We start from the raw sequence: 11,623 nt of genomic DNA, 5'->3' as shown, positions 1-11,623 counted from the left end.
CGCTGCTTCGGCAGCACATCTACTGAAAGTGGAAAGACACAGAGAAGGTTAGCATGGAGGACACGCAAATTCACAAAGCATTCCGTATTTTTATGTCCTTGGGGCTAGATCCGCAGATCCTACGGCTTTGCAGCCCTGGCCTTCGGTCAATTAACACCCTTCACCCTTTTAAATAATCTCTGGAAACCTCTGGAACTGGCTCGACTTTCCCCTGTAACTTCCAAGAGCAAACTCTTCCCCAGGAATCAGCAAGGTGATACGGAAATTATGGGGGGGGTCACCTAAGCAAAGTCTCCTCCTGAGTAAACTCATTTGGGGTATGGAGTGATGCCCTTAAGGGGACCCATCTCTCTGCCATGATCCAGTAGGCGAGAGACCACGTACACAGGGAAATGCCTCAGCAGGTAATCTCTGGGTGTTTCAGGCTAATATCCCTCAACCAGAATCCCATTGTTCTCTCCCAGATAAGTGCTCAAGGTATCCTTGCCAATACTTAACACCCATTCACACTTCTCAGGGCTATCTCCCTGATATTGCTCTGTTTCCCCCATATGCTAATCTTGTCTTTCCTGTTTTTCCTATATGCAAATCATGTATAACCCTTCCCTTTTGTGAGGTAGTGATGATGTAGTGATGATGTTTCCAAACTGTATTCTGGGATATGATAGGAGTTTTAAAAGTTCTTGTAACACTGTTCCGGGGGTGCAGTTTGACTGTAACCTATTGCGCAATAAACCCTGTCTTGTCCTTGCTCCAGTGGCTGGACTTCTTTTATTTAACTCCGCAGAAACCAGTGGGCCTATCCCTAAGGGCCAGGTGGCTGGGCAGTTCCACACCTGGGATTTTTTCCGTAACAGTTGGTGCCGAAAGCCGGGACTTGCGGTTCTCCCATGTTGCTGACTGGGGGCCCTGAAATCTTCAGCCGGCACCAGGCCATTTGCCTGGGAAGATCTTTTGGACCCCCGGCCATCTTCAAGGGCGGTAATTTGCAAGTCTCTAAGGAGCCAGCCAGGGAGCAAAGACAAGATTCAGCCGGCTTCGTCTTCAACGATCCAGCGGATCGCAGTGGAAGACGCGTGAGTATAAATCCAGTGCACTGGTGATTGGGGGGAGGGGGGTGGTTAACCTGGCAACCGTATTCTCTACTTTCTTGCCTATCGTTCTTCTTGCCTTTCTCTCGGTCTGTCCCATAGACCGCTGCTCAACTCGGAAGGGGAGTCCTGAGCTCTATCTCTTTTTTCTCCAATACCTGGTCAGCCGCCCCGTTAGCTGGCCTAACGAACGCAAGGGACTGGGCTCTTTTTCTACTTTGCCAGCCGCCCCGAGTAGGTGAAAGATCCTAACGAACGCAAGGGGCAAAGGACTTTCTGCACTATCCCCAACCTCAGCTGCCCCGTTAGCAGGTCTAACGAACGCAAGGGAGGTTTTTCCGGACCGTTTCACTCTATCGAATAAAGGGCTGCCTGATCTGGCACTGCAGTGGCAGGCGTCCAGTAGGGCTCCCTTCCTTTAGCTGTTAAACGATAGGTAGGAGGTTGCCAGGTGGGGAAATTCTGTAATGGGTGGAAATGGTTTGGGAAAATAGGAATAGTTGAGAAGAAATGGAAGAGAAAGGAAGAGGAAAAGGAGCTCCAGAAAAAGGAAAGGAAGAGGTAGTTTTAGTGTAGATCCCCCTGGTCAGCCGCCCCTCTAGCCGATCTAGAGAACGCAAGGGACCAGGACTAGTTGAATTGGAACGTCGCGTGTTTGCTCTGTGTTAAGACCCCATTTTCTTACCCCTGTCTGCATTAAGATATCTTTCCCGTCCTCTCTTTAAACCCCAGGTTCCTCTTAAACTCCCAAAGGAACGATGGGTGCCAAAGCTTCGAAGCTTGGTCAGGCTCCTACTGGGAAGAAGGCTTCTCGGAAGCCTTCTGTCACCCAGCCGGAACCAGACTCTCCCCTCGAGTTTGTTTTGGATCACTGGAAGGAAATTCCAGACCATGAGCTATTATCCAGGCAGAAGTTGCAAAACTTCTGTAGGAACTCCTGGCCATCATTTACTGCAAATGTACCATCAGAACTCCGCTGGCCACCGGAGGGATCCTTTAACATGGATCGCCTAAATTCCATGAGAAAGCACTTGATGGAAGGAAGACCCCCACCAATTAGAAATTTGGGACCTTCCTACTAACTTCGCTTAATGAAACAAAAGGGAAGTGAGCCAACTACTTACAATAACCAACTAAAGGATGGAAATCTATGTTTACATGTTACATGTTGTCTGTTGTGTGTATGTGAGTCTGTTGTGTCTCTGTCATTTTGTTTTCCTTATGTAATTCAGTGATTTAAAAGGGCCTGAGAAAACCAGAAACAATTACAAAAATCCAGTCTGAGAGCATGTATGTTAGAGATCATAAGAGAGTTGTGTTTTAAAACTGGCCATCAGACTGCCCTTTCTAAAGTGCGCATTGTTTAAAACTGCAAGCTTGCTTCAAATTTTAGTTTAAAGAAGCTATTTGGACCTGATCAACTTAAACATGATATGTTTTAATCCTCTGTTAGGAGCCGCCCAGAGTGGCTGGGGAAACTCAGCCAGATGGGTGGGATATAAATAATAACTTAATATTTTATTAAATATGATACTGAGGTGTGCAAATATTTATTATTCAAGAGAGGCTCCAAAAGTGTCCCTCCAAGTGGTAGGAAAATCCCCTGAAGGGGTTTGAGTGTGTTCTGAGAGGGGGATTGCCCCCCTTCCCTTTGCAACTAAACAGGAAAGAAATCTGTACCTAATGAGAAATGTTTAGTTGCAACTTGAGTTTAGAGAGAGCTAGTCTACTGTCGTGTTCTAGTCTACTTTGGAATGGGCTGTGAATTTAGCCTAATGTTTCTGCTGCAGCCTGCCAGATTGAGTATAACTGCTCTCGCAAGCTAAACTGCAGCGCCTGTAATTTCATTAAGCCTTAGGTAGGTTCCCCTTTGAGAGAGAAATGTGGTTGCTGTTGTTCTGAGGAATTGTTATGACTACATGCCTATGAGAATATGGTGTTCCTTCTAGGAAAAGTGTTATTAAGGGTAGAAGCTTCCATAGCCAGCAATTGTCTATCTGAGTCCAGTTTTAACTTTGATTTGGTTGGACAGAAGGGTTATTGTAAGGCTCCCAATATCAGTCTGTAAGATCAGCCAGGATTAACTAGCCCTTTTCTTGGAAAATGCCCCTTCCGTTTCTGTCTCTTTCTGGTCCCCAAATCGGAGTTTGCCCAGGTTCTCCTTTTGAGTTTGTCAGCCTTAGAAATTGGCCATAGCTTCTTAAGGGTGCACAGTTAAAAAAAAAAATGTGTGAGGGCTTGATCAACCCAAAAACATGGCAAATATTGGAATGGGTGGAAGTGGTGTGTAAAGATTTGTTGTTTTAAAGAGGCTGTAGAAGGCCATTTTTCCCCCTCTCCAAAGAGAAAAAGAGGGTGTGTGTGTGTGTGTGTGTGTGCTTACCCCTTTTCCTGCAATAAAGGGGAACAGGCAGAAAAAAGGGGGATTTGTAACTTTGAATTTTTATATAAAACTTTGAGCTTGTAAACTCAGTGTTCAATACACAATTTTTCCTGCTGCAGAAGTCTTAAGCTTTACAGGATAAACTGCAGTGTCTGATTTTCATCGGCCTTAAGCCTTAAAAAAAAAAAAAAGAGGTAGTGCAAAACTTGTGAACCCTGTAATTTAGGGGGTTGGACTGGATGACCTCAGGGTACATTTCAACTCCCGCTTTATAACTATGTGGAAGGCCATGTGTCTGCAAGCATTGGAGGGTAATTTTTAAATCCTGGTGTGGTGGTGGGTTGAAATTCAACCCAGCTTTCAGAGTTGAGAGTAGAGTGCTGTGTTTTGTTTTATAAAAGGAGCGATTACCAATTCACCTATTTTAAGTTTTAAAGTTTAAGCACATACAAGAGCCTTGAAGAGCCATTTTCCCATACATGAGGGAGCAGAGAATTTAGTCTGCCTTGGCTAAAATCACTGTGAATATTTGAATTTTATTCATTTTGACTCTGGCCATTTTTACTCATATATAAGGGAGCAGGTATTCTGCTAAATGACCAGAGGGGGCGCACACAAAATGATAGCCCACATACTCAAGTAGACTAATCAATGAGCCTTGACCATTTTCTCCTGTAAATAAAGGGCAGAATAATTTTGTCTGCAAATGGTACAATTGAGAATAGAAACCTGCACCCCAATTTCCTGTAGATAAAGGAGGCATAGCTCCCAATTTATTTTGCCTGGGGTAAGATATGTTTATTTGGTACAGTAAACACGATCAGTGCCGAGACTTCATTAGGACTTTAATTTGACCAATCTTTAGTGCTGGTTTTGTGAAAGCGTAAATTGCTGGGTTTCTGTCTAAACCTACTCTTTCAAAATCTCCTCACCCTTCCCTTCCTTTATAAAAAAATAATTTAGCCAAGGGATGCAACTCTTTCAAGTGGTACAATAGGTTTCTAAATCATGAACTCTGTACATGCACAGAGGCTACTGACAAAGTTTATCCCTGCAAGGAGATTGCTCCAGGGGCCACCTGAAGAACAACAACCGAATTAAGTATTTGGGCTTTAAAATCCTAACATGCCAAATTCTTTCCACAGGTAAAAAATGAGAGTGCTCTCTTCAGGATTTTTTGTTTGTTTGTTTTTAGAGAAAGGGGGAGATTTAAGTGAATTCTATAACAGTTTTTAATGCATTTTTAGGAATGGGGGGGGCAACTAAACAAGGTCTCCTCCACACTTGGAAGGTAAAAAAAAAAAAAAAAAAATTAAATTTTAAAAAAAAAATTGCTGTCTTTTGATTCTACCACTGATTTGCACCTTTGGTCAAATGCTTCCTCTGAAATCCACCCAAGTGATAGACTATGCAAACGAAGGTTCTATTGTTCTTTCCCAGTAGGTACTCAATCCTATCTCTTTGCATTTCACCCCAAGCATTCTCTCTATGTTAATCTGATATAACCCTTTCCTTTCCTGATTTCTTCCACAGCAAAAAAAAGGAGTAAGGAGATACAAACTGTAATTTCTTTTAATCTTTTAGTCTTCCTTCCCTTACAGTCATTTTCCCCTGTTATGAGAAACAAGTTTGAATCCCCGCTATATTAGTTTACTTCCCTATATTTAGGTTACAAATAATCTGCTTTTCATTTATTAAATTAGTTTTCCATTATGTCTATGAAATTGATCTAAGCACATCCCAGTATTCTTTTGTTGGTGTTAACCCATTTTTTCAGTATTTTGCTATTAACATTCTAGCTGATGTTGTCACATAAACATTTTTTGTTTCATTTGGGAACCATTGTTAGAAATTGAGTGTTTTACCATTTATTTTTGGTTCCTCATAGGTCATTTTTTTATGTTGGGGACATGTCGATCACATGTTGTCATTTGTTGCATCCCCTGAACTTATGGCTGATATTTATTTATTTATTTCTTGACTAACTTGGATGGGGGTCAGGTACCATCTATAAGTTTTTTCCATCACAAAGTTATCTTTTATCAGATAGCACATTGTTTAAATGTGGATCTAATTTTTTATTTTGTTTCCTTCTAATATTTTTACCTTTTGAAAAAATCCAAACAAACTTAGCAGGTAATAACAGTAATTACCTAGAAAAGTGATGACAATATTGAAATGAATAAAATGCTTAATGTATTAAGATTTTATTTTTGCAGAGACCCAAGGAGGCTTTCCCTTTGGCTCTTTTGCCCCTTCCCTCCTAACTGTCTTTTAGCCCCAACTGTCTTTTAGCCCCATTACAGGCTATTCCTTCAAAGGAAGTGTTTATGAAAACTGGACAATGAACCTACAGTCCAACTCTTCAGTAGTTGAACATCATCAGAAGTGGCCACATCTATCTCACTCCAAAAGGATATGGACTGACTGGGGGTGGGGGGCTGGTGACAAGGGGAGGGGGAGCTGGACTGTAAGGACATTTTCTCTCCTTTTGACTTCAAGACTCAGTGCCCCAGAATTGTCTCAAGATCACTATTGCTTCAAGATATGGAATTGATATATAATTGTTACGTTGTATGTTGTGTGACATTATGCAAAAAACCTTGAACTATGTTTGACAGTATATATATTATTTCCACAAAGGGGGGAACCCAATTTTTGTGTTTAATTGTTTTCATGTTTACTGTATGGTGTCTTGGTGCATATTGCTTACACCCCAATGGAGGATTCTCATGCATTTTATGTTTCCTAAAAGATCAGGCTATTTCGTAGTCCAATATTTAGGTTAGACCAATTTATGACCACATTCCTTGTCTCACATGATATTCCAACCTTCCCTACACATTTTAGATTGTTTTAGGTCATTTTATCAAGAAGAAACTTCAAGATCAAAACAGAACCCCAGATACATGAAGGTGTTTATGCTTTGATTTAGCAGGAATGGTTCCCTATAGGTTAAATTATTAATTTGGACCACTGCCTTTTTAGAATGGTTTTTCACAGTTTGGTTTGGAAAGTGAGAACCAGGGGCATATGTAAATTCTAATTGGACTTTGTTTGAATTGGACAAAGTGTATCCAAGGTGCCATTGGCTTTTGTCCCCTTAAATAGCAAGAGCACAGGCCCACCCCTTTGAGAGCAGGACCAAAGCCACAGAGGCCCCACAGTTGGTCAGGGTGCGGCATTTCTCTCCAGGGAGTGTCACACCTAACCACATGGGGTAAAAAGGCTTTAGGTCAAGTCAATGCAAGCCCTTACACCAGGGATGCATGTTGATGGGTGTTGCTGTGGCATCAAGAGACCAGAGGACAGCTAGCTTTGACACCTGGGAACACAACACACACAAAAAAAAAGAGAAAAAAAACAAAACAAACTGCATTTTCAGTCACAGGCGGACCTTTCTGGTAAATAAGCATAAACCACTATTGGAAATGATTCTCCCAAAGTGCTAGAATAGTAATTTAGTAACAAAATGTAGCATATGTTATTTTTACGTAATATCCTATGTCTCGCTAGGTACACTGATACACTTCCAAAGAGCCTTAAGAGGCGTGACATGCAAGTCCCTTTCAGGTTACATACACCCACACCTGGGAGGTTGGATGCCATGATAATATTTAGTGTATATAACATGCAGGACGAAAGGGGGGTGGGAAATATGTCTATCTCTGAACTGTAGTTCAGTGCGGAGAAAGGATTTGCGGTTCTTTCAGAACCTGATGCAAATCTATCTCCGAAGGGGGGAATGATACGGAAATTATGGGGGGGGTCACCTAAGCAAAGTCTCCTCCTGAGTAAACTCATTTGGGGTATGGAGTGATGCCCTTAAGGGGACCCATCTCTCTGCCATGATCCAGTAGGCGAGAGACCACGTACACAGGGAAATGCCTCAGCAGGTAATCTCTGGGTGTTTCAGGCTAATATCCCTCAACCAGAATCCCATTGTTCTCTCCCAGATAAGTGCTCAAGGTATCCTTGCCAATACTTAACACCCATTCACACTTCTCAGGGCTATCTCCCTGATATTGCTCTGTTTCCCCCATATGCTAATCTTGTCTTTCCTGTTTTTCCTATATGCAAATCATGTATAACCCTTCCCTTTTGTGAGGTAGTGATGATGTAGTGATGATGTTTCCAAACTGTATTCTGGGATATGATAGGAGTTTTAAAAGTTCTTGTAACACTGTTCCGGGGGTGCAGTTTGACTGTAACCTATTGCGCAATAAACCCTGTCTTGTCCTTGCTCCAGTGGCTGGACTTCTTTTATTTAACTCCGCAGAAACCAGTGGGCCTATCCCTAAGGGCCAGGTGGCTGGGCAGTTCCACACCTGGGATTTTTTCCGTAACAAAGGGAACCTTTGGACGGCACATAATGGAAGCCCGAGAAGGCAGTGGACTCCCAGAGGGTGCGTCTCTCTGAGAGCCCAGGCAGCCTTCCTTGGCCCCCACAGAGCTGCTTTTGACGCTTTTGATGCTTGTAGCAACAGGCTCCGAGGCCCTGAGATGGACTTCCCCTGCCCTCAGCCTAGACAGCGTGGGTGAGGATCCTCCGTGTGTCAGGGGGGAATTCCCAAGGGGAAGGTGAGGGACACCTGAGAGAGATACTGCCGCCGGTGGCGTGTTTGCATCAACATTGCATTCGGAAACATCTGAAAATCAATCAGTCCATGAATGCGTGGATTGTAACGAAACATCGGGTGTTTTATTTCCAGTTTCTTGCCTTCAGTCGGGACATCCAAGAAAGATTTTTAGAAACTTCACTTATTAGCATTCCTAGGATAGTTTCTGCGATCTAATTCCATGCCTTTTAAGCACCTATTTGTCAGCATCCACTCTGCCTGGAGAAAAGAGATCTGGACAAATTCATGGAGGAGAAGGATAGCAAAGCTTCTGTATGTCATTTGCTGCAAACCACAGGAGGACGGAGGGATCAGATCCTGCTTGTGGGTTGCCCATTAGGGCATCAGGTCAGCTTCTGTGAGAACAGGGCGTTGGACCAGATGGGTTTCCCTGGGCCTGATCCATCCAGGTCGGTGGCCATCACTGCCTCGTGAGAGTGACTTTCAAAGTTCAACTGTATTGGGAAATGATTCATAATGAATTGAAAAAGATGTTTAAAACTACTCCCCCCCCCAAAAAAAAACCCAGAGTCCTTTCTGTTGGGGATAATTCAGACTGAAATTCCCAGGTGTCAAAAAAGGTTGTTTATGTATGCTACTACCGCGGCCTGTGTTTCGTTAGCTCAAAAATGGAAAATGAGTGAGGTCCCAGCTAAAGAAGAAGGGCAACTTAAACTGATGGAATATGCGCAGCTTGCAGACGTAACATATAGAATAAAGGAACAAGAAGAACGTACATTTACAGGAGATTGGACAATGTTGATTGAATATATGGGAAATAATTGTGTACAGCTGAAAACACTGGCAGCATTAAGACAAATTCAAGCTTTGATGGATGCAATAATGGAATGCTGAATGGTCTAGTTTTTTGTAAAATATGCAGGAATTATTGATATGTAAAATGAACCATGGAAAGAGAACAACAGAACTCATTGATATTTTAAGGATGTAAAAATGAGTATTTTAAATTGTAAAACAGAAACTTTAATAAATATTATATACCAAGTTCAGCTATGCCCTGCATGAAAAAGTGCCTCCTTTTATCCAGTTTCTTTCCCGGATTGCCATTAGCAGTGCAGGCACCAACAACTGCATGTGCACGAAGGTCGGCTGCTTTGCGTTCATAGAATCCTAGAGTTGGAAGAGACCCCAAGGAACATCCAGTCCAACCCCCTGCCAAGCAGGAAACACCATCAAAGCATTCCTGACAGATGGCTGTCAAGCCTCCACTTAAAGACCCCCAAAGAAGGGGACTCCACCACACTCCTTGGTAGCAAATTCCACTGTCCAACAGCTCTCACTGTCAGGAAGTTCTTCCTAATGTTTAGGTGGAATCTTCTTTCTTGTAGTTTGAATCCATTGCCCCATGTCTGCTTCTCTGGAGCAGCAGAAAACAACCTTTCTCCCTCCTCTAGATGACATCCTTATATATATTTGAACATGGCTATCATATCCACCCTTAACCTTCTCTTCTCCAGGCTAAACATACCCAGCTCCCTAAGCCGTTCCTCATAAGGCATCGTTTCCAGGCCTTTGACCATTTTGGTTGCCCTCCTCTGGACACGTTCCAGCTTGTCAGTATCCTTCTTGAATGTGGTGCCCAGAACTGGACACAGTATTCCAGGTGAGGTCTGACCAGAGCGGAATACAGTGGTACTATTACTTCCCTTGATCTAGATGCTATACTCCTATTGATGCAGCCCAGAATTGCATTGGCTTTTTTAGTTGCTGCATAACACTGTTGACTCATGTCAAGTTGATGGTCTACCAAGACTCCTAGATCCTTTTCACATGTACTGCTCTCAAGCCAGATGTCACCCATCCTGTATTTGTGCCTTTCATTTTTTTTTGCCCAAGTGTAGTACTTTACATTTCTCCCTGTTAAAATTCATCTTGTTTGCTTTGGCCCAGTTCTCTAATCTGTTAAGGTCATTTTGAAGTGTGATCCTGTCCTCTGGGGTATTAGCCACTCTGGGGGCTTTGCAAAATCTCTCATGTTCTCAATAGAGGGCGAGAAGCCAGGTCCAACTCTGAGCTGTTGAGACACCCTTTTGAAGGATTTCCCCACTCACTTCCCACATGAGATCACCCGCAGCTTCTCAAGATCCTCAGAGTCTATATATGGTCCCAAAACCAAGGCCCATGACCCAAGTCTGAGTCCCTTAGAATTAATCACCCTCCCCTGAGCCCCAGAACTACTTCTCTGTTTGGTGGAACAGCAGATGAGGAGAGAGTCCAGGAAGAGGTGGCTGCAGGGTCCCGGTGGGTGGCTCTCTTGCAGACCCTTGCAAATTGGAGGGCCCTTGCCGGCCGGGGGGGGGGGGTGGGTGGGTGTGAACAGCTTGGAGAATCAGGCCAGATTTATCACAAGCAGGTGATTCCACCAGATCTCGAGCCTTTCCTCTTCCCCCTCGCCAGGTTGTGCATGAGTCTGCAGATTCCCACAGGCCGAAAAAGGGAAGAGGGCCCAAGAAATCAGCACCCACTGCCTCTTGAGTCACGGCAGCCAGTCTCTCTGACACATGGATGTTCTCTGGGAATCCCCACCCTGCGCTGCTCCCTCTCTCTTTGCAGCAGGACCTGTCGAATCCCAGCTGCTCCAGGAGCAGGAGAGGACACGAATGCAGTTGTGCAACAACCCTTCTCTCCAGTCCAGCATCAGAGGCAGTTCTTGTGCAGCAGGGCTGGTCCATTCTGAAACACCCGGCCATCACCCACTGCTTTGTACAGGGCTGGAGAAGGACCCTTAAAACCCTCACACACACCCCACACCCCCCACGGCTAGAGAGGTCTAGCCATGGGTCTGAGAGGTTCTTTTTTGGTCCTACCACTTTCCCTGGGAAAACCAGCTGTTTTCTGCTGAGTCAGAACAAACATCAATTGGGACAAAGAAATAATGTCTCGGACCCATGGCAAATGGAAATGTGGATGAGCCCAAGTTTTGGGGCGATACCATTTTGGGGCAGCTCCAGTTCCAACATGCAGGAGGCAGGGAAGACGCGCCCCCACCCCACCCCCACCCCGGGCTACAAGATCGTCATCATTTCATTTCTATGCCGCCTTTCCATAGTCAAAGCCACGCTCAAGGCAGCGAACAGCACAAGAAGATTTGCATAGTTACAAAGAATAATATCAAGAACAAAACCAACAAAAATGATCTCTGTGCAGCTGGTGGAGAGGAGAGGTGTCAATTTGCAAATAGCCTTCCCAAACTATCACAGATTCGTAGCACTGAGTGGGGCTGGGGTAGTCTAGTCCCTTCCAGGGGGCAGGAGAAGCCGAGGGATCCCAGCCAGAAGCGTAGCAAGGTCGGGTGGTACCCAGTGCGCAAAAATTTTTGTCACCCCCCTCCCATACATACACACACTTTGACGGCTCAGGGTAGGCTTGGGAGTCGCAGGCGGGCAGCACGCCAAACGTCACCCCCCTCAGCGATGACACCCGGGGCAGTCCGCCCCCTTCCTATGCCTCTGATCCCAGCATGGCGTGTGTGTGTTTAAACAAAATCGAAAATTCTTTCTAGTAGCACC

At 44.3% G+C, this 11,623-nt stretch overlaps 1 pseudogene; it reads left to right on the top strand.

Annotated features, from left to right (window-relative positions):
* On the top strand, positions 1 to 92 carry LOC117049321 (annotated as a pseudogene).
* Positions 93 to 11,623: the final 11,531 nt, after the last annotated feature.

This window comes from Lacerta agilis, chromosome 6 (genome assembly GCF_009819535.1).
Source record: "Lacerta agilis isolate rLacAgi1 chromosome 6, rLacAgi1.pri, whole genome shotgun sequence".
NCBI classification, from domain to species: domain Eukaryota; kingdom Metazoa; phylum Chordata; class Lepidosauria; order Squamata; family Lacertidae; genus Lacerta; species Lacerta agilis.
This window is presented reverse-complemented; position numbering and strand designations above follow the sequence as displayed.